The sequence below is a fragment of the Urocampus carinirostris genome, chromosome 20, assembly GCF_059441175.1.
Source record: "Urocampus carinirostris isolate Australia breed hairy pipefish chromosome 20, RoL_Ucar_1.0, whole genome shotgun sequence".
Classification (NCBI taxonomy): Eukaryota; Metazoa; Chordata; class Actinopteri; order Syngnathiformes; family Syngnathidae; genus Urocampus; species Urocampus carinirostris.
The window spans coordinates 5769913-5796395 of NC_142368.1; the positions used below are offsets into that span (position 1 = coordinate 5769913).

The 26483-nt window shown below is 39.9% G+C and overlaps 1 protein-coding gene across 1 annotated transcript in view; it reads right to left on the minus strand.

Moving 5' to 3' along the window:
• The window catches only part of klhl29 (kelch-like family member 29), a 310192-nt gene that overhangs the window by 268139 nt on the left and 15570 nt on the right, over positions 1 to 26483 (minus strand). Inside the window, exon 2 of the mRNA XM_088324855.1 lies at positions 18143 to 18215. The gene's annotated coding sequence lies outside the window, so the exon portion shown is untranslated. The remainder of the gene's footprint in view (positions 1 to 18142; positions 18216 to 26483) is intronic.

A 26483-nucleotide genomic window follows, 5' to 3' on the forward strand; every position in this document is an offset into this window, starting at 1 on the left:
TGGCAACAGAAGGCCCGCCCTTGTGTTTTTTGGCCCTGGCGAGCCAAAGGGGTCGGCAAGAAGGTTGGCAGATGGTCCGAAAAACGCGGTGGCGTCCGGCACGAAGGCACGGTCAAAAATGTGTTTGCGGCACCTGCGCCTTTCTGAGAAGGCCACCGCGGGAAAAGCGCCAGATGTCCACACGGGCAACATCTGAAGTCCACGTTGGGGCCAAATTGCGACTAAAAATCTATGTCGACAACGCCAGCCTCGTCAGTTTCCTCACGTCCTTTGATATGAAGGAAGTTAATTTGCATTTTAAAGTATTGGATTTTATTTAAAGCGGCAGAGTGCAACGGGTGCTTCAAAGCCAAAAATGCTAACTCCATTTTTGTCATTTAGAAAACAGGTCTTCATCGACAAACCGCAAGGCCATTTCAGCTTTAGTTAGCTGATAACCAGATGTCACACCTACTCTACATGCTAACGCTAGATCCTTTGTTTCCCTGTTGGCAAACTTCAGAGTTACTTTTGCTACTTAGCTAGCTAATAGTATGCAACTGCTCTAAATACTAAATACCTTCGTCATGCCTTTTTCACATTTCAAAAACTGGGGTGTTAATTGGCAAACCACCACGCAACACTAGCTTCTTTAGCTAGATAGGTAACTGTGACACAACTGTGCTAAATGCTAACGCTTCAGCGTGCCCTTTTTCCCCATTTGGGAATCCTTGGTGTTAACTGATGAACTGTCAGGTTTCTTTAGCTACATTAATTAGCTAGCTAAACGTATGTCACAATTGCTCTAAATGCTAGTGGCTAATGTAATTTGTCATGCCTCTTTTCCTCGTTTCTGAAACTGATGTCAATTGGCGAACCAACGGGCTACTTTTCGTCTCTGGAGATTTCTGAGTGTGACTGAAGGTAAATTCCTTATGTTTAATAAATATCCTAAAAAGTTTTTCTTTCAGGTGGCAAGAGTCCTCACTGTGTAGTTTGAGTGAAGGGGCTACTAGAGCGCAATTCAGTTAAACCTAAAAAACGGAAAACTAAATTTGCGCAATGCAATTGAGCGCTATTGACTAGTTCCCACAACACACTTCTCAAAATCCTTTCAATAGTTGTAAACTCGTTTTACGATAACCAACTTATTTTTCATACACTTTAAAGCACTGTAAGTTGAGTTAATAAAGGCTTTATGACATCGGTAGTGCCAGAGAGTAAATTCCATTATTTCCTCTGGGAAATAACGGATTCAAAGGGGCACTTAATGGATGGTGCCGGGCACGTTGTTTGGACCAAATTTCTAGGCGATCAATCAATGTCGCCTCATGCAAAGTCGACACTTTTAGCGGGTAGCGTCGATACCGAATCGTGAATCGGGCCAGTTTTTTTTGGGCCAAGAATTTTCGGGTGACTTGAGCAATTAGCATCTCTGGCTCGACTATCAGCAACTAACATGAACATTAAGCTTGTCAGTAATAACACTTTAGCAAAGGGTGGGCAAAATACGGCCCGCAGGCCACATGCAGCCCGTCAAGCTTTTTCATCCGGCTAGCAAATGATCAGTGATCAGAATATAATGATAATGTTGGTTGGTTGTATCCCTTAACCACTGAGATCATAGTGATGTGTCTTGGGCAAGTACACCATGGTGGCCCCCCCACGACTAATAAAACATATTTCTTTGGGGCCAACTTTGTCCCCATTGACCCTTTGTGGGTCTAGAGCAAAAATACTACGACAGAAATACTACATAACAACTACAAAAATAGTATATCGTTATTTTTCTTTCATTTTAAAAATACAAGTACAAAGACACTACTAAAGTAATAACTTAATAAAATGATATTACTGCAGAAATCAGAAATATTACAACAGAAATACTAAAAAAAAAACACTACTACTATGGATATACTATAAAATACTACAGAAATCTTACGACAGGGATAACACAAAAGTACAACAACAGTTGTACTACAAAATACTACCAATATCTACAAAAATAAAACTACAGCAACACTATAAAATACTGTTATTGAAATACTTCCAAAATACCAATGCAGATAAACTACAAAAATTCTACTATGGAAATACTACAGAAGTTCTACTGCAGAAATTTTACTTAATTATTACTGCAGAAAATTTACGAAAATACTTCAAAAATACAACTACAGTAATCCACAAAAACCTGACTGCATAAATACTAGAATTTTCTTTTAAAGCACAACCACAGTAATGCTACAAAAAAAGTACTGAAAACAGGGCCCTATTAAAAATATTTTGCTTTACTTGAGAGCATTTCAAAACCAAATTAATGACACTAATCTTGTTAAAACATATATAAAAATAAATACAACATGTAGACCTCTGCATGTATATTTATTTATCAAGTCACCATGACTGGCCCCTCAACCAAAATGTTTAACTCAATGTGGCCCACGACCTAATGTTTGCCCACCCCATCTATAGCATTACAACATTCATGGCTATCAATAGAAGAAAGCATTGAGGATGCAGCTGCTAGCAAAAATATGTTGGTATTCTGTGTTTATAACATTTGAATAGTGGAATAGCAAAAAACAAAAAATAAATAGTTGGAAAATGGAATATTTCGAGGCACACAGCGGATCAAAAATGCTAAACAAGTAAAGTCCCGGCTACAGTTTTTAAGAGTTTTAATTGTCAAGCAATACTATGTAGTGTGATTTGAGCCAACAAATTTTTGTTAATATTTTTTCTCTAATCTTGTATTGATACTATATTTTTCACAGGGGTTATATCAAAGACGTGCTGGCCCAGATCCGGGCAGAGGGGGAAGGATATTAGCGCCGCAATCAAAGAGGATGGCGGCCTCCGGGAAGGCAGAACAACGACTATTTGGGTGTAATAGCTATTGATTTTTGACACAAACGAAACAACATGGCAAACTGACTGAAAGCAGACACTGAGGAAAGGGCAGGTGTAGTTCTGATCAGCGGCCAGATGTATAGAAAAAAATATAGACTGTACATATACAGTGAAACACATTATGTATAAAGAATTTTTTTTAGAATAATTCAAATGTAAACAAGTGCAAATAAAAAACTAAATGAAAATAAAACAAAATGAGAATGACCAAACTGTAAATGAAATAATCAATTTATAATGGCCCAAAAAAACAGAGCAAAGCCAAAAACGGAAATCTTAAAAAATAATAAAAAAAATCCCAAAAAATTAAAACAAAAACATGATAGAAAAACGTTTAAATTTAAAGCCAAGTTAAATTATAAAAAACTATAAAAGCTAATCAAATAAATTATGAAACAATACAGTCAAAAAATATATAAAATTAACAAAATTCATATACATCACGTATGCAGAATACAATAGAATATCTAAAAAATACAGTAACAAGCATAACAAAAGAAATCAATTTCAAATTTAAAGAGATTAAATTCATGATATAAAATCTTACAAAATATATGAAAACATCACATAAACATGACAAAGTAAAATAAAAGATTGAATCTAATTAAAATCGAAGACTTATTTAAAACTAAAATTACATGAGAAGTGGGAAGTCTAAAATGATAATCGATTATGTAAAATTTACAATAATATTTAAACAAGCATAACCATCATAACTAAATATTTAATTATAAATACAAAAATTATATATCTTACGAAATAATAAAATATCACAAGTATAAACTGATAAAGTTCATTTTAATTGAAAATGTATTTCGGATCAAAATTGAAAGCAAAATAGAGATCATAAATAATAAAAGCTTTAAAATTATAATCAAATAATATACAAAATGATATATACATTTATAGAAAAAATATATAAGATATAAAAAATTGCAAACCTGATATTCAAGTAAATTTAAAATGAAGACTGAAAAAAAAAAAAATGAAATGTCATTAAATATGATAAAACAAAAAAGCAATAAAACCATAATAGTCAAGTAGGTAGACAAGACGTCCGGCTCATCTCTCAAGCGCGGGATGACACTGTACACCCCAAAAAAAAACGGCGATCAGATGATCAATGTGCTGTATCGGAGTCAGATTAGAACGCTTCTCCTGCTACTGGTAACCACAAAAAAACAGTACTCTGTTTCATGTGGTGAAGAAAACCCCTACTCAAAAAATGTCCCGGAGAGGGATGGGTGCCACCAGGCTGTACTTGCCCAACACACACCGGCATGTCAACAAGTATGCAGTTAAATCAATGTTTGGAAAGTGAGCAAGACATTTCGTTTCGAGTGCTTTTACAAATCGTGAGAACAGCAATAAAAAAATGTGTTTTTTTTTCCTGCTGGGAAAGCAAACAACTCACCTAATGACTGCCTATAGAGCCTGTTAGCACATCTGCGCTCTTAGCATCCATAAAGCTGCTCACGTTTTCTCAATTAACAACGCTAACCTGCGCTTTGGGGCCCAGGAATTAGTCGTATCCTTTAAGGGTCATCCCCCATGCCAAATACATCACAGCTGAGGCCGTTCGAATGGAAACTATGTGCTTTGTTTTCGAGGAACGCAAACGCTGACAGGGCGGATCACGCGTGTGGAAAACGTCATAAAACCTCTCGAGTGTGAGCGAGCATGTGTACAGATGGCCATTAATGCCCGACGCGTGGAAAGAATGCAAACATACGTGTCAGGGTGTCGGTATCCGTTAAAAGAAACTTCTAGGGTTACCAGATGTCCCTTTTTTCACCACTTTTCCTATACTATAACGCGATTTACTTTACGGTTTTGCGACTTCACGGATCTTTGCATTGTGCATTCTGATTGGCTAAACAGTCCCAAAGATAGTAGTTCTTTCATGAACAAATAAATGGATACAGTATACAGTACTTGTATTCCTTAAATGAATCATTGGGCATGAAAAAGGGTTTTGTTCTTTCATTTAAAAATAATGGTTCTTTCTTTTTACATGGATTTGGTTCATCACGGGTTCATTTTGGAACCTCAACTTTTCACTAATTCAAATAGGGGAAAAAAACAAATGAACAGTAATGAAATGAAATGTTTATTGAAGGTATTGTTGGATACATTAATCAAAACATGACACAAAAAAAAATAATAAAAAAAACTAATGCTGAGAGTGAGCATGGCCCCCTCCCCTAAGGAAATTTGACAGATCTGTTTCTGCCAACCTTTGCTTAAAGGTTTGCACCGTATTTGCGTTAATACCCCGGTCAGGCAAAAAATTCAAAATTTTTGGTATCTTGACAGAAATAAAGTTTCCATGCAAGTTGCTGGTAGGTCTAGGCACCCGTAACTTATTTCTGTGACCACGTAAACCATCAACACGACAGAACTCAAAAATTTGATCAAAAGGCACATCGATCATTCCATGCAGTACTTTGAACACAAAAATTAAATCAAATTGAATTCTGCTGAGCTCCAAAAAGTCCAAGTTCAGTCTTTGTAGTCTTTCCGGATATGACAAGTTGTGCATCCCAGGTATCCGCTTCGTATACCGTCGTTGAACTCCTTCCAGTAGGTTAATGTCCTTGAGTAAGTAAGGGTTCCACACAACGCTGTTATATTCTAACCCGGGTCTAACATAAACGCAAAACATTCGAACTAAGAATGCTGGGTTCTTGTTGTAAAAGTTTCTGTAAATGTTTGATGCTATGTTATTGGCTTTGTTGGTAATTTTGGCGATATGCGTGATAAACTTTAAGTTTGAAGTAAGAGTGACACCCAGATCCTTATGTTCAGTAACAACATGCAAATCATGATCATTAATGTTATATAGCGGAACAGAACCATGTAAAAACGACTGTGCTAAGCATTTATGAGATGACAATTGCAGTTGCAGTTGAACAGTATGTTTACTTTATTCCTTCATGACAAGAAAAACTAATGTAAGAAGACAAAGACGAAGAAAAGGACCAAGAGTATGACGGAGAGTATGACGAAGATGACAAAGTGTAACAGGAAGAGTAAGAAGAGTAAGAAGAAGAACAAGAGTAAGAAAAAAAAGAGTAAGAAGAAGGTGAGTAACAAAAAATAAGTAATAAAAAGGAAGAGTACGGAAGAAGAAAAGTAACAAAAAGGAAGATAACAAGAATAGTAAAAAAAAAAGTATGAAGAAGGATAAGAAAAGTCACAAAAAGAAGAGTAACAAGAAGAGTCAGAAAAAAAAGAGTAAGAAGGTGATTTACAAAACAGAAGTAACAAAAAAAAGTAATATGGAAGTAGAAAAGTCACAAAAAGAGGGGTAAGAAAAAAGAAAGAGTAACAAGAATAGTAAGCATAAGAGCACAAAGAAGGGTAAGAAAGAGTAACAATAAGAGTAACAAGAGTAATAAAAGAATAGTAAGAAGGTAACAAAAAAGAACAAAAAGAAAAAGTAGAAGAGTACGGAAGAATAGTAAGAAAAAAAAGAATATTGAGAAAAAGAAAGTATAACAAGAATAGTAAGAAAAGAGTACAAAGAAGGGTAAGAAAAAGTAAAAAGAAGAAGAGCAACAAAAAGTAAGAAGAAAAATAAAAAGAGTAAGAAGGATTAAGAAGGGTAAGAAGAAAAAAGAAGAGTAAGAAAAAAGTTAGAAGAGGATTAAGAGTAGAGTAACGAACACAAAGAAGAACAAAAAGACTTTGTGACAATCAAGGTCTCTGAACAACAGATAGAAGAAAACACACTACACTAAAAACCTGGACTTAATGTTACCATTAAAAATGTATTCTTATCCTATTTATTTTAGAAAGAAAATCCCATTATCTCTTACAAAAAGGCTCTCCGCAATACACAAATGCCGGTTCTCGTATTAAACAGGAAACGGCAAGGTCACCAAAAGGATTATCCGCCGAGATGACATCACCTGGGACGGTTCGAGTCCAAAGGGCCCGAGAATAAATAGCTGCTAAAGATCCTCCGCAACCTCAGGGGATGAAGACACCCGGTATGAAAATCAATAGCAAGTCCAAAGTCTTAAATAAGACTGCTGCTGACGTGCCGGACACGCCAGATGAGAAAACGATTTTAGGCGACCCGGCGCGACACCGGATGAATACAACTTAGCCGTGGAATAATTCTCTCGTTCCGAAAGGACTTGCGAAGGGAAAAAAAGGAAAACAAAGACGAGCGTTTCATATTTGAGGTGGCGGCTTTCGAGCCAAAACAAACCGCGACAAGAAATAAAGAAACGAAAGAAGGTTTTTTTAAAAAAGAATCGTGAAAGACCAGCTGGCTCTTTTCTTCTAATGAAGTCTCTATAAATGCAAGAGGCGTCACGTCGCTTTGTTGATTTAAGCAGAGTAGTTTGAATTGGGCTCAAAGACACGAGAAAAAAAAAAACCTCAGACAAAGCGGTGTTTTACATTACACACAAACATAAAAATGTTTACTTAAGCCGCTAAGCTACCGTATTTTCACAACTATAAAAGGAGCGTACACAAGTAATCCGTAGTTTTTTTAAGATGTGTGGTGCAACCTGTGTTGTAGTACGCCAGGCATAACAGAGGAGACCATGAGAAGATTAACAGGGGAAGTTTGGGTGTTATTCTCGTTATGTAGAAGATCATCACATTCCACATTTCAGTGTCGCAATTGTGACTTTTCGCATGGGCATGCCGTCTTCTTTTAGTGTGCATTACTTCTCACGTATGTACTGTATTTATTCATGAACAACCATAATTTTTGTTTAAAAAGCAGTTTAAATGTTTTACTTTTTCTCAGCTAAAAAGCATTGTGAGTGACCAAGACGTGCGTCAATAAATAAAATCATTTTTTGACAACGTACACCATGAACACAATACAGACATACTGTTTTGAAGCAAAGTTTTAGAAAACATTTTTCTTTTAATCAGCGGAATTGTTCGTTTGTTTACGAGAAATTTCAGTCTGGTTTTAGGAGCAACCACAGTACAGAGACTGCCCTTTTAGAAATTTGAAATGATACCCGATGTATCAGGGGGGTTATATTAGCTGGGATTTTACAGTCTTGTTAGTCTTCTTACCTTTCAACTTCCGGCGCCGTCACGAATGGCAGCCACTCCAGCAGCTCCCGTGTTATTTTCGCTACTTTTGTGATTTGTTGTTTTTTTGCTTACTTTTTCAGTGCCTTGCAACACTTTGGATTACTTTCTATCCTATGGATATGGGTTTTAACGCGCAAAAATACGTATGTTCAAGAAATCTACTCCTCGACCTGAAGAATTCTCGAGCCGGCGCGGTCCCCCTTTTACCTAACGAGGTGAGGCGACCCTACCGGGGTTGCAGAGCCGTTTTTTTTTTTTTTTGTGAATTTGCCTTTGGGGATGAATAAAGTATCTATCTATCTACAGTATATGCAATGTTTGTATACAGCACTTTGAGTGGCAAATTTGTGCCTGAAAAGTGTTTTACAAATAAATTTGATTGGATTTGATTCGATATCATTTACGATATATTTATTTAATGTCCTTTATAGTACGTAGTAGTAGTAGTAGTTGTTTCCCTCGTTTTGCAGTTTTGCGTTTATTTATATCTAGACTCTGGTGCTTCATCACTCTTGCTGCTGCTGGACCTCAGTGCTGCCTTAGTGAAAAAATGGATTGGTCTCTCAGGAACCGTCCTCTCATGGTTCAGATCCCAACTCTCAGATAGGACGCACTGTGTTAAAATTGGTGAAATGACGTCTGAGTCCTTGAGTGTTAGCTGTGGTGTTCCCCAGGGTTCAGTACTTGCCCCCTTCTTTTCAGCATTTACATGCTTCTATTGAGTGATATCATTCGCAAGTATAATATCAGTTTTCATTTCTACTCAGATGACACTCAACTGTATCTTCCGATGGAGGAATCTACCACACTAAACTGTGGAAATTTGAAGGCCTGCCACACAGAGATAAATTAATGGATGTCACTCAACTTTTTGCGCTTTAACCTCTGATAAGACCGAAATGTTAGTTATTGGGCCACCTAAATGCCATGACTTGTTTTCAAAAACTGCTCTGAACATTGACATATGTAATATCACCCAGAATGACTCAGTCAAAAATTTAGGCGTCATATTTGACCCCAATCTGTCCTTCCAAACACACGTTAAGAATATTACTGGAAAATCTAACCTGCATTGGCTCCTTGTTAGCTTAAGATGTGATTTTAAGGTTCTGTTGTTAGTATAAGAAATCATGCATGGACTCCCTCATATCTTTCAGATTTGATTTCCCCCTATGTTCTGGTCCGGAAGCTTGGCTCTGAAAACGCTGGTCTACTAGTGATCCCAAGAGCCAAGAAGAGATCTGCAGGTTCGATAGCTTTTTCTCCATTCGGGTCCCGATGCTGTGGAATGCTCTTCCCACTGAAATTCGATCTGCAACCTCAGTGGAACTGTTTAAATCTAGGCTTAAAACACACTTCTATTCTATAGCATATGAATAATCTATATCTTATGTTGATAATATATGTGTATTATTTGTTATTGCAAAACCCTTTGCAGCCTGGTCATTCTGGAGGGGGGGATTACCTCATGTGCAGTCCCTTCAAGGTTTCTTCATTACCTAATGTCGAGGTATTTGAGTTTTTCCTTGCCCTCATGTAGGTTTTAGATCAGGGGATGGTGTAATAATGGTCTGTGGTTTGCAGTAATCTATGGTCTGTGCAGCCCTTTGAGACTATTTGTGAACAAGGGATATACAAATAAACAAGACTTGACTTAGGATGACTTTCTCTTCTCCATTCTCTAAAATTAGTCACTAGTACACGAGAATAAAAATAGTGTGATCATCATAAAATCTAATGCCTTTTCATATGTGATCCATATCACTGGTGGGTCAAGTGGTTAGGATTCAGCACTTTCAGCCCTGCGACCTGGCTTCAATCCCCATCGCATCCAATGTATAAGAATTTTTATTTTCATTTGTGAGTTGTGAAAGACGTCAGGCTCATCAGACAGTCAAAAGGTTCAAGAAACGATGCAGTGACGAAGCGTGATGTCCTTTTTCCCCAATTTTCCAGAATTCCCTCAGAACCCAAACCCAGCGGTTGCGGTCCACAGTAGCTGGATAAATTCTCCCGACTCAAATGTTTCCTTTGTGATCCTCACCAGATGCATTTTGCAGCCACTTGTCGGCAAACTGCAAGCTGGCTAGCGGTGTCATAAATCATCCGCGGCCATTTGCGCGCATTATTAGCCTCGGCGGCCTGGATGCGATGTTGGGACTCCCTGCTGCTACGATTCCACGCTTAAGCACGCGACTCTCCCCCGTTTCCACCCTTGCGGCTTTGCACATCTTAATTTTAGCAGCAGGGAAGGTAATTGATGAGAAAGAAATAGGGGGATCCGGCTCTTTTAAGATTAAAAAACTGACCTTCTGCACAGCTTGTGATGATAGCGAAGCTTGAAGCAAGTTCAAGGGTTCACCTCATTACCACTGTCCCAAACCCCCTACGTTGGCCTTATCTACAATTGTGCAACGTCAGCAAATTAAAAATTGCAGTTTTTCACTTTGCCCCCTTGCAAGGGAAGTTATTAATATTTCTAATGCCATCTTATACACCAATCATGCTTTGAAGCTAAACATTTTTTGTAGAAACAAGCTTCTGATTAATAAAGCACGGTAAAACCCGCATAACACATTAAGAAATGAATAATACATCACAGCATTGCTAATGCATTACAATGCTTTACTAACGCAATAAATTCACCTTAGCACCCACACTGGGTCGTATAAAGGATTTACTGTATTAAGTGTGGAGGGCAAATACTAAGTTATTACATGTTGACACATCAATAATGGATTGATGCTTTATGTATTATGCATTATTACACAATTACACATTAAATTAAGCTTGCCTTCCATAATACCAATTTAATATTGGCTAATTATTCCTATACATAGGAACAAATGTATAGAACTGGTGAAAACTCGTTAATCGTTTTGTACATAGTAATTGTATTTTCTGGAAAATAATTCCATCCATCCATCCATCCATTGTCTTCCGCTTTATCCGAGGTCGGGTCGCGGGGGCAGCAGCGTTAAAAGGGAAGCCCAGACGTCCCTATCCCCAGCCACTTCCTCCAGCTCATCCGACGGGACCCCGAGGCGTTCCCAAGCCAGCCGAGAGACATAGTCTCTCCAACGTGTCCTGGGCCGCCCCCGGGGCCTCCTGCCGGTGGGACATGCCCGGAACACCTCCCGAGGGAGGCGTCCAGGAGGCATCCTTATTAGATGCCCGAGCCACCTCAACTGGCTCCTCTCAATGCGGAGGAGCAGTGGCTCTACTCCGAGTCCCTCCCGGATGACTGAGCTTCTCACCCTATCTCTAAGGGAGAACCCAGCCACCCTGCGGAGGAAACTCATTTCGGCCGCTTGTATCCGGGATCGAGTTCTTTCGGTCATGACCCAAAGTTCATGACCATAGGTGAGGGTAGGAACGTAGATCGACCGGTATATCGAGAGCTTTGCCTTTCGGCTCAGCTCCCTCTTCACCACGACAGACCGGTACAGGGTCCGAATGACGGCAGACGCTGCACCGACCCGTCTGTCGATCTCCCGTACCATCCTACCCTCACTCGTGAACAAGACCCCAAGATACTTGAACTCCTCCACTTGGGGCAAGACCTCCTCCCCGACACAGAGGGAGCATACCAACCTTTTCCGACTGAGAACCATGGCCTCGGACTTGGAGGTGCTGATCCCCATCCCGGCCGCTTCACACTCGGTTGCGAATCGCTCCAGCGAGAGCTGAAGATCACGGGCTGAGGAAGCCAACAGCACCACGTCATCTGCAAAAAGCAGTGACGCAATGCTGAAGCCCCCAAACCGGACTCCATCCCCGCCAAGGCTGCGCCTAGAAATTCTGTCCATAAAAGTTATGAACAGAATCGGTGACAAAGGGCAGCCCTGGCGGAGCCCAACCCTCACCGGGAACGAATCCGACTTATTGCCGGCAATGCGGACCAGACTCTGGCACCGGGCATACAGGGACCGCACAGCCCGGATAAGACTGTGCGGTACCCCATACTCCCGAAGCACCCCCCACAGGGCCTCCCGAGGAACACGGTCGAATGCCTTCTCCAAGTCCACAAAACACATGTAGACCGGACAGGCAAACTCCCATGCACCCTCAAAGACCCTGAAGAGTGTATAGAGCTGGTCCAGTGTTCCACGGCCAGGACGAAAACCACACTGTTCCTCCTGAATCCGAGATTCGACTTCCTGGCGGACCCTCCTCTCCAGTACCCCTGAATAGACCTTACCAGGGAGGCTGAGAAGTGTGATTCCCCTGTAGTTGGAACACACTCTCCGGTCCCCCTTCTTAAAGACGGGAACCACCACCCCAGTCTGCCAGTCCAGAGGCACTGTCCCCGATGTCCACGCGATGTTGCAGAGGCGCGTCAACCATGACACGCCCACAACATCCAGAGCCTTAATGAAGTCTGGGCGGATCTCATCGACCCCCGGGGCCCTGCCACCGAGGAGTTTTTTGACAACCTCGGTGACTTCAACCCCAGTGATACGAGAGCCCAACCCAGAGTCCTCAGGCTCTGCTTCCCCAGAGGAAGACGTGCCGGTGGGATTGAGGAGGTCTTCGAAGTACTCCGCCCACCGATTCACAACGTCCCGGGTCGAGGTCAGCAGCGCCCCATCGGCACTATACACAGTGTCGATGGCACACCGCTTCCTCCCCCTAAGACGTCGGATGGTGGACCAGAATTTCCTCGAAGCCGTCCGGAAGTCGGCATCCATGGCCTCGCCAAACTCCTCCCATGCCCGAGTTTTTGCCTCGGCAACCGCCAAAGCCGCATTCCGCTTGGCCAGCCGATACCTGCCAGCTGCTTCCAGAGTCCCACAGGCCAGGAAGGCCCGATAAGACTCCTTCTTCAGCTTGACGGCATCCCTCACCGCCGGTGACCACCAACGGGTCTGAGGGTTGCCACCGCGGCAGTGGAAAATAATTGAATAACAAAATGTATATATATATTTTTTTGATGATTATTATTTTTAATTGCACTCGCAAATCACCCCTTTAAATCTTTAGATTTTCAAAAATTTCAATTTGAAAAAATAACGCATGCAAACAGTGCCGTGAAAGTTTTTAGCATATTTATTAATCACTAAGGTTTCAGACCATCCGCCAGATTTTAACAAGACGCAAAAACAACCTAAGGAAACACAAATTCTGATCCCATTTATTGATGTAACAAAAAAAAAATGAATCAAAACCTATTTCTGGCCCTTGGTGAAAAAGTAATTGCTCCCTGAACCTAATACTAGTAGCGAAATGGGCCACCTTTGGCAGCAATAACAGAAATCAATTACCGATTAATTAGTAATGGGTCTTTAAAAACACCATGGAGAAGTCTTGGCCCACTCTTTGCAAAATTGTTTCACATTGGAGGGTTCTCTAGCATGAACTGCCCGTTTAAGTTCACACCACAGCATCTCTATTGGATTTTAAAACTGGACTTTGACTTGGCCTCCCCGGAACCTTCATTTTGTATGTTTTTTTAGCCTTTCAGGGTTGACTTGCCGGTGTGTTTCGGATCGTTGTCCTGCCGCATGATCTAAATTCGCTTAAATTTGATGGCATGAACTAATGACCCTGACATTCTCCTTTAAGATCTTCTGGTAGAGACTGTCATTCATAATTCTGTCAACCACGGCATGTTGTTCTGGTTCTGTGGCAGCAAAGCAGCCCCATTTATAGTCATTGTTCATGACTCCACTATGAGAAAGACATTGACCAAAAATGGCATCCATGGGAGAGTTCTCAGGTGAAAAGAGTTCAATAACCGCAGCGGTCATCTACTGCAGACCTGAGCCATCAGTTGCTTTCAAAGGAAAAAAATCAAAAAGTATCACCTAAGCACAAGAGTTCCTTGTTATCTAGCTGCCCCCATCGACCATAAATAGTAATTTACTGCAGCTCAGCAAGACGGGACAAACAAGGCGTTCCCCGTGGTACTTCGCGGTCCTCCTGCGGCGGCGGTCTCTGCGTGCGACCGGCGAAGGCTTGTCACCCGTCATTACGCCAGGTGAGCGGAGAGAAGGATGAGGCCTGACAGGCGCCCGCCGCCATCTGAGTAAACAGCGCGCGGGGGTGATCATGACCGCTTCTTTCCGGGGTGTGTTGTAAACGGAACTGTCGACAATACCGCAGCAGAGTCGTTTCGAACCCTTTGGGGTGCTTTTCTTATATCTCATCTTTCTCAGAAGGGAGAGGGGTGGTTGTACAATCATAACATATGATGTAGTTTGTGAAGCAATTGATTTTTTTTCTTTCATCAAAGGACGTCAAAGGAAATCTTGCTTGAAATGCAAGACAAGCTTTTAAAGTGCGCTATCAGCAATCCACTAGTTTACTATTGCAATGTAAACAACAATCTTTGCCTCATTCCTGGACAATACAGAGAATTAGTAGGCCTTCAAAAATGAATAATGGCACCTGCTTTTACCAATTGGGAAAATCGTCTGGCATTGAATGAGTTAATAAGCTTCCTCAGTCTTATTAATTGGGATGATGTTCATTGCAGCCTGGTCATCCCTGAAGGTGGATTACCTCGTGTGCGGTCCTTTCTCAGGGTTTCTTCACTTTCCTCATATTGAGGTTATTGAGTTTTTCCTTGCCCTCGTGTAGGTTTTAGATCAGGGGATGGTGTAATAATTGTCTGTGGTTTGCAATCTGTGGTCTGTGCAGCCCTTTGAGACTCTTTGTGATCAAGGGCGTCACAAATAAACATGACTTGGCATGGCACCTCGGTAGTCAAACAACCCTATGTTTGAACAAATCGTTGTTCAACCAAAAATAATTCAGTCATTCTTGCCGCACAGTTGGATCAAAAAATGGAAACTCCAAAACCCAAACACAGCCAAAACACTCTTGGCTACTCTTACCCGGTCGGTTAGCATCATTTCAAGAGAGACCATCTGTCCGACAACACATGTTGAGAATTTGTGATCTAGTGAATTTTTTTTAAGATAACATTGGGTCCCAAAAAAAGTCAGTGATGAGGGGAAGGAAAAGGGAAAACAATGATCAAATTGAGACATTTTTGCTAACAGAGTAAATTATCTTCCTGCACGCCATCCAACCACAACTCAATGGTACAGTAATTGGTATTAAGTTGTGTTCACATTAAATGTAGTTTAGCTACACATTTTATTGATATGTTGGAATATGTAGTAACATACAAAAAAATATAATTATTTCTTATGGAAATTGAGAGCCCAATGCGTGAATAAATAAAGGGTCGAACACCAATTCCAAATGGATTATGGTTGAGTACCGAGGTATCACTGTAATGGGATGTTTGTTTTTCCACCCACCTACTGTATTAAACACATTGACCCAGATGTGTCTTTATCTTAAATGTAACATTATGCATTTTGAGGGCGTTATGCAAAGCAAAAAGAAAAAAATATATTTCCCAAACAACAAAACAATAATTTGTTTAAAATGGCCTAGTTTTGGTGGTTGTCATAAACAATGATCCAGTTTTTGGGAAGGATTTTATCAAACGGAATGTTTTTGTAAGAGGGAAGATTCAAAACAACCCGTAATTTGTTTTTCAGCAAAGCAACACCCAAATTCTGGTCAGTTGACCCTCGTGAAAGAGCAGCCTATTCTTGACCCAAACTGGGTTATTTTTTTTACCCAGTGTAACCTCAAGTCACCAGAAAAACGCAGTATTCAAATAATTAACTATTCTAGATAAGATATTGCACACACACGCAATAAAATGTTTTTAAACTGCAAGACCCAGACCAGATGTTATGACAATTTCATGATAGTTTCGTTGAAAATCTGTATGGTTATCCAATCTGACCTTTTGCAGGCGATTCTTTTTAAAACCATGCTATAGATAAGGACAGGAGTCAGCTTGTTAGCATGTTGTAAAGCATGTACTAAATATGTACTAAAGCAAAAAATCTGCAAGAGCCGAAAACGTGAAAACAAAGAAAATCATTCCACAGGAAGTCACACGGTATAAATGGCGCCATCTATCTGTCTAATTCTGCAAAAACTGGCCTTGCAGATCTGAATAAGCCATTGCAAGATCAGGAACACTTTGCAGTTCTGTGGGGGGTAATTGGATTTAGCCTCCCTTACAAACAGATTCAGTGTCTTTAAAAAGAAATTTGGAATTCCAAGTGTCAACTATAACTCACTTGACCTTACATCTCAGTTTACGTTGACCTTCTTGTTTCAAGCATAGCTGCCAAATCAACAGCTTGTATGCAAGGCGATCCCCGGAAATTTATTGGCTGGCACTTACCAGAAACGAAGGGTTATGTGACTCTTCTTGTATCATAAGCAGGTCTAAGTTTTCTGGGGTTCGAACGCGTTTTCATAGTTGTTTTAATCACACAAATAATATCCAAAACAAAACATTATATTGCTTTTATCATCATCAGTTGTCACCAATGCTAGCAGCTGTTTTTGTTACTGGAAGAAACCACCTCAGTAATGCTAGCATTAAAGGCAATTAAGCTCAAACCTAGTGCCCCTCAAAACTACCAATTGGCCGCTAATACTTGCAAAAGTAGCCGGCTTAGCATGTGCTTGTTCCACTTTACCATCCGTATAATATGACACTGTTAAAGGGACACTGTTATATTTGACCAGTAGTACCGCTATATTGTGATATGCAACTGAATTAAGTGCTAAAAGAAGAATACAAACTATGGAGACTCAAAGTGACCAAATCGCACAATCTTTCATATAGTATGGCCAAATTTTGAAATTCTGAGTCCCATGCAATTTCTGTTAATAGTCAAATCAATATTGTTTGTTTAATCAATTCATTTTTGTTTCTTTTAATCATTAGAACATGCTAAACATTATACAATGTTGTTTTAATGCAGTGCTTCAATTAATTTCTGTCATGCCCTTCCAGAAGGAAAACCTCCCTACCCTGTTTCTTTTTCCCCGTCATCTATTTTCCATAGTGTAACTTGAGGGTCTACTACACTTTACACTTTTGCTATGCGCATTGCAAACAAATTCTCTGTCACTGAGTGCACACTCTGCCGATGATAGTGCCGCTACCCCCTAATGAAGTGGAGGTGCAATCACACTTTTTTTAGAACAGTTTATTAAAAACAAAAAAAAAAAGGATCCGAGGTCAGACTTGTCTCCCATTTGAGCAACCTTACTGTAATGCAGGGGTGACCAACCCGGTCCTCGAGAGTCGCATGACCTGCATGTTTTGAAGGTTTCTCTTCTCCAACTCAAGTGATCCAAATTTTTACCTTATTAGCAAGCTGTGGGAGCTTGATAATGATCCAGGCAAATGGAATCACCTGAATTGGATAAGAGACACTCCAAAAACACACAGGAGATGCGGCTCTCGAGGACCGGGTTGGCCATCCCTGCTTTAATGGAAGACGCCAACTTTGCAATGCTAGTCGTATTAGCGTTTTCTGCGATTACACTCAAACCTTCCTTTACCCTCAAAAGTACACTTTGTGGCCAATACGAGCATCAGCAGAGCTAGCTGCGTTACCATGTGTTTGTTCCGCTCCATTACCAATGATTAGACAAAAAAAAATGCACCAGAATCTTGTTTCGAACAGACAGAGCAATTTTTGAATGTAAAAAAAAAAGTATTGATCCGAGAACTAACTAGAACAGGAGTGGACAAACTGCAGCCCACCAAACGAAAATGTTGAAAATACGATTAATCTTTTTTTTTCTTCCTTTTTTTTTAAAGAATGACTAATGAAAATGAATGAATGTTTTGCAAGTCTCATCCCTAGTGTCCCCAACATTCAAAAGGCAGGCTATATTTTTCTTCATTTGCCATTTTTCTCAGGTATTTGTTATATTTCTCAAGATATTTATCAAATATAATGGGAAAAAACCTTCTGCGCAAGCTTTATTGTATTTGGAATTTGTCAAGGCAATGCAAAAAAATGCAACAACAAAAAAGCCAATAAATAGAGAGACATCTTTTGTTAAGGGCTACATTTTCCTCATGACTTGCTGAGGTTTCGGATTTGAGACTATTGGTAGACACAAAAAAATAAATTATTTTTCTCCACGGATCCTTTTTACAAGTTTTTTAACTTAAAGCGGCCATCGGCTCAAAAGGTTTGCCCATTTTTGAACTTGAAGGATACATCTACTTGACCATTTTTGATGCAATTCCGACAGTCTAAAAGTTTTAAAGATAAAATACAATCACCATTGTGAAATTAGCATCTCTAGCATTAGCCATCTTATCGCATCCTACCTTCAGTCTCTGGAGGGCGATTCGGATGATCATCACAGACAAATTACATCCGGCGCGTATTTCCGTTGTACACCTGCGGAAACAGAAAAAAAATTACGACTCGTTAACGTTGACAAATGCGGACGTTATCACCGCCGGTATTCCCGCGAGTGAAGGCCACCAAATGATAACAACGAGACACCTATAACGGAGAATTTGCATTTGGAGATGTATTATCAACGTATTGGTGATTTGGAGAACCGAAAAACGTCCCTGTCGAGGTCGGCGAAACTATCAATAAAGCCGCGCGAACATTTCAGGTAATTCTGCGGCGGGGGGAAAAGGTCAACCGGAGGCGTGTGGCTGCACAAATCAGAAGAGCTCTCGGGGATTGGACACTAAAGTAAAAACGAGTTCAACATATTAAGGTAGTTGGAAAAAGCAGCGCTTCAGTGACAAAAGGTTCTTTTGTGGAATTAAATGGGGCGGTTGGAAAGTGGACGAGAAGATGTATTCTTCAGAGAATGAAAAAAATGAAAAAATGAATCGATATTTTACAAGAAACAGCAATAAGGTTAAATATTATTGTGGCATAAAAATAACTAAAATTCAAAGTAAAACAAAAAGGTGTAATCCAAAAAGATGACAAATATCCATATTAGGAAGGCTAACTTGTCACTTGCTGTTAACTAAAACATTACATCAATATGGCTAAGGACTTGGAAGGACATGCCTACTTAGATAAAAGAGATACTGTAAATTAATTAAGCATAAATAATACTCCACAAAAGGAATATTAGTCAAAATAGTGCGTTAAGAATAGTAGAGGTACACCAAACACAAACAAATTTAAAGTAAAAACAAAATTTAAAAAATTCACTGTAAATGAAAAGTCAACAAAAACAAAATTAAATATAATAAGGACAAATATCGGGCAGCACGGCGGCGAAGTGGTTAGCGCGGGTGCGGCACAGTTCTAAGGGAACCTCCTGAGTGTGTTCAAATCCAGCTACTGGACATTCTGTGCGGAGTTTGTAAGTTCTACCCGTGCTTGCGTGGGTTTCCTCCGGGCACTCCGGTTTCCTCCCACATTCCAAAGACATGCATTTCAGGTGGATTGGCCGGTCCAAATTGTCCCAAGGTGTGAATGAGCGAGTTGTCTGTCCCTGTGTGCCCTACGATTGGCTGGCAAAGAGTTCAGGGTGTCCCCTGCCCACTACCCGATGATTGCTGGGATATGCTCCAGCATCCCCGCGACCCTACTGAGGATAAGCGGTGCAGCTAATGAGATGAGGACAAATATCTTTGATCATAAGAAAAAAAGTGGCCTAACAGGTCAAATGTGAAAAAAAATGTTAAATACTATTGTGTTTTTATGATTTATCACTTATTTTAGGCAACAACAACAAAATACTAGATTCACTGAGGGTGCAACAAGCTTTATTTTACTCAATTGTTTTTTGTGTAGTGTAATATCATCATTCACTACTAAATGTCATCTTATTTGGGCTTAATATTTTTTAACCAACAATACGAGTAGGCCTTTGAGAAGTATATACATAGAGTGATACCTCTCCATAAGTCATTCCTGTATCATGCTTGCATCAAGAATTGTTCGTATCTCGGGCGAATTTTCCTGTTAGGAAATAACTGATAACCAATTAATCCGTTCCCAGCGTTCCAAAGCATCCAAGTTAACCCTAGCGATAAAACATCGTCAAGATCACTGAGAACACATTCGAATAACAATTGAACATCAAAATACAGTAATAAAATGAACAAGATAACAAAATGACTTTAAAGCACCACACACAAAAAAAAAAATTGGAGAAAAAAAATGTTAGTGTTTTAAAGAAAAACATAGCTTCCCTTAGTATGTTAATTGCCCCATGCAAACACAATATTGTGTCATGCAAACATTATTGTGGCGTAAAAACAAGACAGCACAGTAAAATCACTCCGCAAGTGTGCAAAATGTCATCATTGTGCCATCAAAACAACATTTTTGCGTAAAAAAAAAAAATCAGGACGGTCTGGTGTAACGGAACTTCCTTTGCACGTATTCAATCTGTCACGAGCAAATTTCACTTTCAGCCCTGAGAAAATCCCAGCTAAAGCGTCTTACTCCTCGCTTACGGCTGACAATCCACAATTTATTTTTCTATTTCAACACCTACGCGCAACTAAAACACAGACTCCAGTGTTCTCTCACTGGAGTTTTCTGGGAAAAATATGCAAATAAAAAGAATTCGGCAGCTCCAGTTTGACAATGTGTACAGAAAAAAATAAGGGTGGAATATATATATATATTTTTTTAGGTGCTGTAAGAGTGTCGGATGACCGTGGTGACAGTTTCCTGGCAAAACTTCTCCCAAGTGTTAAAAGTAGAAGACTTAATAATGAGAGAGTGGAGGACGGCTTTTGAGATGAAGTCGTATTTCTTTCGACTGGGTTGCGATTGTGCAAGGGGGGAAAAAAAAATGACAAAAGTGCCTCCTGGCAAAATCCAACCCGAGGGGATCATGGCAGGCTGCAAAGATATGGCTTCATTCCAAAAAGTGAAAAGGAGGAAAAGGGAACTTGTTGAAAAAAAGGACCTGAATTATTAAACACGAGATCCATGCACTAGAACTGTCAAAATCAGTTTTTATAATTTTTTTGTCAACTAATTTAGAGATTATTTTTTTTACTTATATATTGTTCCACTGTTGGGTGGGGAAAAAATAAATACTTATAGGAAATAATTTCCTGAGCTGCAGGCTTCATCTGAGTGGCAAGGGACTGCGTACAGTCCACAGATAAAATTGTAAAGAAAATAATACCTCTATATTATATACAGTGCATCCGGAAAGTATTCACAGCGCTTCACTTTTTCCACATTTTGTTATGTTACAGCCTCATTCCAAATTGTATTAATTTAATCTCTTATCTCAAAATTCTACACAAAATACTCCATTATGACAATGTGGAAAAAAAAAAGACCAAAGAAGTTTTGCTTCTCATGGTCTGAGAGTCATTCAGGTGCTTTTTGGCAAATTCCAGACGGGCTTCCATGTTCCTTTTACTAAGGAGTGGCTTTCATCTGGCCACTCTACCATACAGGCCTGATTGGTGGATTGCTGCAGAGATGGTTGTCCTTCTGGAAGGCTCTCCTCTCTCCACAGAGGAATGCTGGAGCTCTGGCAGAGTGACCATCGGGTTCTTGGTCACCTCCCTGACGAAGGCCCATCTTCCCCGATCGCTCAGTTTAGAAGGCCGGCCAGCTCTAGGAAGAGTCCTGGTGGTTCCAAATGTCTTCCATTTACGAAAAATGGAGGCCACTGTGCTCATTGGGACCTTCAAAGCAGCAGACATTTTTCTGTATCCTTGCCCAGATTTGTGCCTCAAGACAATCCTGTCTTGCAAGTCTACAGACAGTTCTTTTGACTTCATGCTTGGTGTTTGTGCTCTGACATGCACACTCAACTGTGGGACCTTATATAGAGAGGTGTGTGCCTTTCCAAATTATGTCCAATCAACTGAATTTACTGCAGGTGGACTCCAATTAAGCTGTAGAAAGATCTCAAGGATGATCAGTGGAAAAAAGATGCACCTGAGCTCAATTTTGAGCTTCATGGCAAAGGTTGTGAATACTTATGTAAATGTGATTTCTTAGTTTTCTATTTTTAACAAATTCAAAAAAAGTTAAAAAAAAAAAAAAACTTTTTCACATTGTCATAATGGAGTATTTTGTGTAGAATATTGAGATAAGAGATTAAATTAATACAATTTGGAATGAGGCTGTAACATAACAAAATGTGGAAAAAGTGAAGCACTGTGAATACTTTCCGGATGCACTGTGTGTATATATAAATATATATCCATCCATTATCCGTACCGCTTATCCTCAGTAGGGTTGCGGGAGTGCTGGAGCCCATCCCAGCTATCTTTGGGCAGAGGGCAGGGGAAACCCTGAACTGGTTGCCAGCCAATCGCAAGGCACAGAGACGGACAACTTACTTGCTCATTCACAACTAGGGACAATTTGGACTGGACAATTAACCTGACATGCATGTTTTTGGAATGTGGGAGGAAACCCACACAAGCAGGAACATGCAAACTCCAGACAGGAGGTTTGATCTCATGACCTCAGAACTGTGCCGCACACGCGCTAACCACTGCGCCGCCGTGCTGCCCTATATATATATATAAATATTATAAGACATGTGGAGAGAGAGCGAAAAGGGTAAAGAGAAAGACAAATGTAGAGAGAGGGAAAAGGGTAGAGAGAAAGACAAAGATGTAGAGAGGGAAAAGGGTAAAGAGAAAGAGATGCAGAGAGCAAGAGAGGTGCAGAGAGCTAGCGAGATGTAAAGAGCGAGATGTAAAGAGCGAGCGAGAGTGAGATGTAGAGGGCAAGCGAGAGCAAGATGTAGAGAGCGAGATGTAGAGTGTGAACGCGAGAGAGCAAGACAGAGAGAGATTTAAAGAGAAACAGAAAATGATGTAGAGGGGGGTAGAAAAAAATAGATATGAGAGGTGTAGAGAAAGGAAGACGAAGAAAGAGAAGCAAAAAAGAAATGTGTAGAAGGAGGTGAGAGAGAGAGAACGGGAGGCGAGAGCGAGGCAAGAGCGAGGCAAGAGAGGCCAGAAAGAGAGGTGAAAGAAGGAGAGGCCTGTGGTGAAAGAAGGCGCGGCAAGCGAGAAAAGTGCGAAAAAGGGGCGAGGGAGGAGGATAGTAAAGAGAAAAGAGGGTCGAGAGATGGAGGGAGAATCAATACAATTAATTTTTCATTTTGCCAAGGAAGGGGTTGAAAACTTGCTGGATCATAAAATCAAAATATCAAGATTGTATAACAACTGCCACTATTTACTTAGCAAAAATAAAGACTGCAGATCAGATCAACCAAGTCTGATGAGCAACAAGTTACACATCGAGCAACAAAAATCAGATTCTTCAGAAGTCATAGTAGCAGAATGCAGTTTTATAAATGTCTGATATTCACACAACAAACCAGCATGAGACAAAAATCGTTTCGAGCGGAGGAATTAAGAAGCCCTGGGGTTGTGGGGAAAAAAAAATAAAGAAACGAGTGAAGCCACCATGAAATGAGAGCTTCTTCCCCATTAAGTGCGGGCATCATTAACAACCTCATTGACTTCTCTCCCGATAGTTGTATATTTTTTTCTCCACTTTAGGCCATAAACAAAAGCTCTAATAACAAAGTCAGCTGAGTCACTTCAGCAACTCGCTTGAGGGGTCATAAATCAACCAAGCAACATGTATTCATCCGGGACCTTTTCTAGAGCCAAGGCTACTTGCTTCACACAAACCAAAACTACTTTTTTTTCCATTTCTTTCTTTGGTTTATTTTTTGGCAATAACAAGACTTTTGTGAAAAGGAGTAGGTCAAACAGAGACGACACTTTTGACTTTCATGATTTTTCCTTTTGCCTCACAAAAAAAGACAACACAGAGACATCGAAAGGGCTTTTGAAAATGTCATATTGCATTTCTAATATCGGTTGTTCAAAAAATGTTTTCGAATTAGATTTATTTTGCATTTATAAATCACCAAAATTCTAATGAAGAAAATTAACTTCATACTATGCCCATTTTACCCAATATATTCATATTTGTATTTATTTCAAACTTATCTATTCTAGTATTTTATTTGTCTGGTTTGATGTATCAATATTAAATGAAAAGACTGGCTGGCAACCAGTTCAAGGTGTCCCCTGCCAGAAGATGGCTGGGATGGGCACACCCACAGGACCCTAGTGAGAATAAGCGGCATAGACAATAGATGGATATATATTTTATCAAAACATATATATTTCATTCTGTTGAGTTTTTTTATTAGCTGTTATTTTTTAAAATATAATATAAATAATTTTTTATAACCGAGTACTACATTTTGCAGTGGTAAGCATTCGCCTAACAAGTGAAAGGTGCCCGGTTCGACACCTGGTGGAAACATATTGGCCTGGAGAGGGATGGGGCCACCATGCTGTACTTGCCCACGACACACCACAGGAAATGGTTCCCCTCGGACCCTAGTGGTTTAGGGATCCAACCAATCAACTTTATGTAACATTCGTGTCTGAAATCTTGAAACACAAAAAAACTAGCTTTGATGTTAAGTAAATAAAACTTAAAGATTATTTGTTGTACGATATATTTATTCTACACTTAAGGTGTACCAATTCTTTATTTTGGTGCTGTATCCTTTGATATTTCTTTTTAAGATTTTATTTTTATATTGTATTTACTATATTAGTATTTCATTATTTAGTTTTTTTATACTATTACTATGTATATTTGTATTTTGTTAGTTTTTTTGCATCCATTATTAGTAATATTTTTGTTACTCTTTATTTGTCTCATCTCATCTCATCTCATCAGCTGCACCGCTTATCCTCAGTAGGGTCGCGGGGGTGCTGGAGCCCATCCCAGTAATCATCGGGCAGTGGGCAGGGGACACCCCGAACTGGTTGCCAGCCAATCGCAGGGCACACAGGGACAGACAACTCACTCGCTCATTCACACCTAGGGACAATTTGGACCGGCCAATTCACCTGAAATGCATGTTTTTGGAATGTGGGAGGAAACCGGAGTGCCCACGCAAGCACGGGGAGAACATACAAACTCCGCACAGGAAGTCCGGTAGCTGGATTCGAACCCACGCAGGAGGTTCCCAAGACATGAACTGTGCCGCACATGCGCTAACCACTGCGCCGCCGTGCTGCCCCTCTTTATTGGTATTTTGCATAATTATTTTAATTAGTATTTAAATTTATTGTTTTATTTGTATCATCATTATTGTCAATAATAGTTGGGGTGGTATTATTAAAATTTGAATTGTTATTTTCTTAATATACCATTACTATTTACCATAGTATTAAAATGTATTTGTATTCTGCCTTATTTGTCCCTGTGACCCTACTTGGATGGATTATCATTTGTTTTTATTATTATTTACAATACATTTTTCTGTTGGTAATATCATTATTAAAAATGTTTCTAGTTTTTTAAATATTCAACATAAATTACAATCTTTATTTAGTAAAAAAAAATGTTTTTAATATTTTTAATTGCTAATACTGTAATATTTTAAATATACCATTACTATTTTATTATACTATTTTTATGTTTTTATTTATGTTTAGTCAAATGTTTTAATAGATATTTGAATGGTTTTAATTTGTTTTATCAATAATATTTTTGAATATTTTATTTTATAATATACTATTCATTGAACTTTTTTATGTATTTGTATTTCGTAAAATTATTAGTTTGTGTTATTATCCATCCATCCATTATCTGCACCACTTATCCTCAGTAGGGTCGCGGGGGGTGCTGGAGCCCATCCCGGCTGTCTTCTGGCAGTGGGCAGGGGACACCCTGATCTGGTTGCCAGCCATTCGCAGGCACACAGGGAGGAAACCGAAGTGCCCAGAGAAAACCCACGCAAGCACGGGGAGAACATGCAAATTTCACACAGGAGGTTCGATCTTATGACCTCAGAACTGTGCCGCACATGCGCTAACCACTGCGTCGCCGTGCTGCCCGTTTGTGTCATTATTTTGTACCTATTTGTATTTACACTTAGCTTCTGCCGATGGTAAAATGAACATATAAAGCGGTCCGGCCTCCATAACGGACACGCTTAGACAAATGTTATTCATCCCATATGGTAAAAAAATAGGATTAAATCACCGTTATAACCAAGTTACGAGCGCGGTTTTCATTCCGGGTTATCATCTCGTTCAGACTCTTAAATCATTTGTCGGCAGCGGCGGAACAAACACGTAAAAGCTTCTCTCGGCAACACATCTCATTTGCATTGGCGGCTCTCCACTTAAGAGGATACATAAATCATATTTGCGCCAAGGTGTGCGTGCGCATTTCTAATGGCGTCTTATTTACAAGCTTTTTGCCTTCGCTGTTGAAATATTGGCGGCGGCCCAACCGACTTGGGTCCTTGATGAATTAATGCTGGCGCTAGATTTTCGCCGGCGTAAATACCTGCAGCACAAAAAGCGTAGGGGGTCATTAATTGTCCATAGTGATTACTTCAAGTAGCGTCTGGCTGCTAATGACAAATCCAAACACGCGCTTCCTGAACCATCGCCTTCATTAGGACAAGCGTGGCGCGCCTAGCGCAAACGTTAGCGTTTTATCACGAGTGACAAGCATATGGCGGCAGGGACAGCGCTAGCTAACGCGAGGAGAGCTAGTCGAAGGAGACGTCAATTTTTTTCCCACGCTGTTTGTCAAGTGCAGTGGTATCTCCTTATACGAGCGCCTCAACACACGAGAATTTTGATAGAGTTTTTTTTTTTAAACAAAAATTTACTTTGCTATAGGAAGAAAAATCCA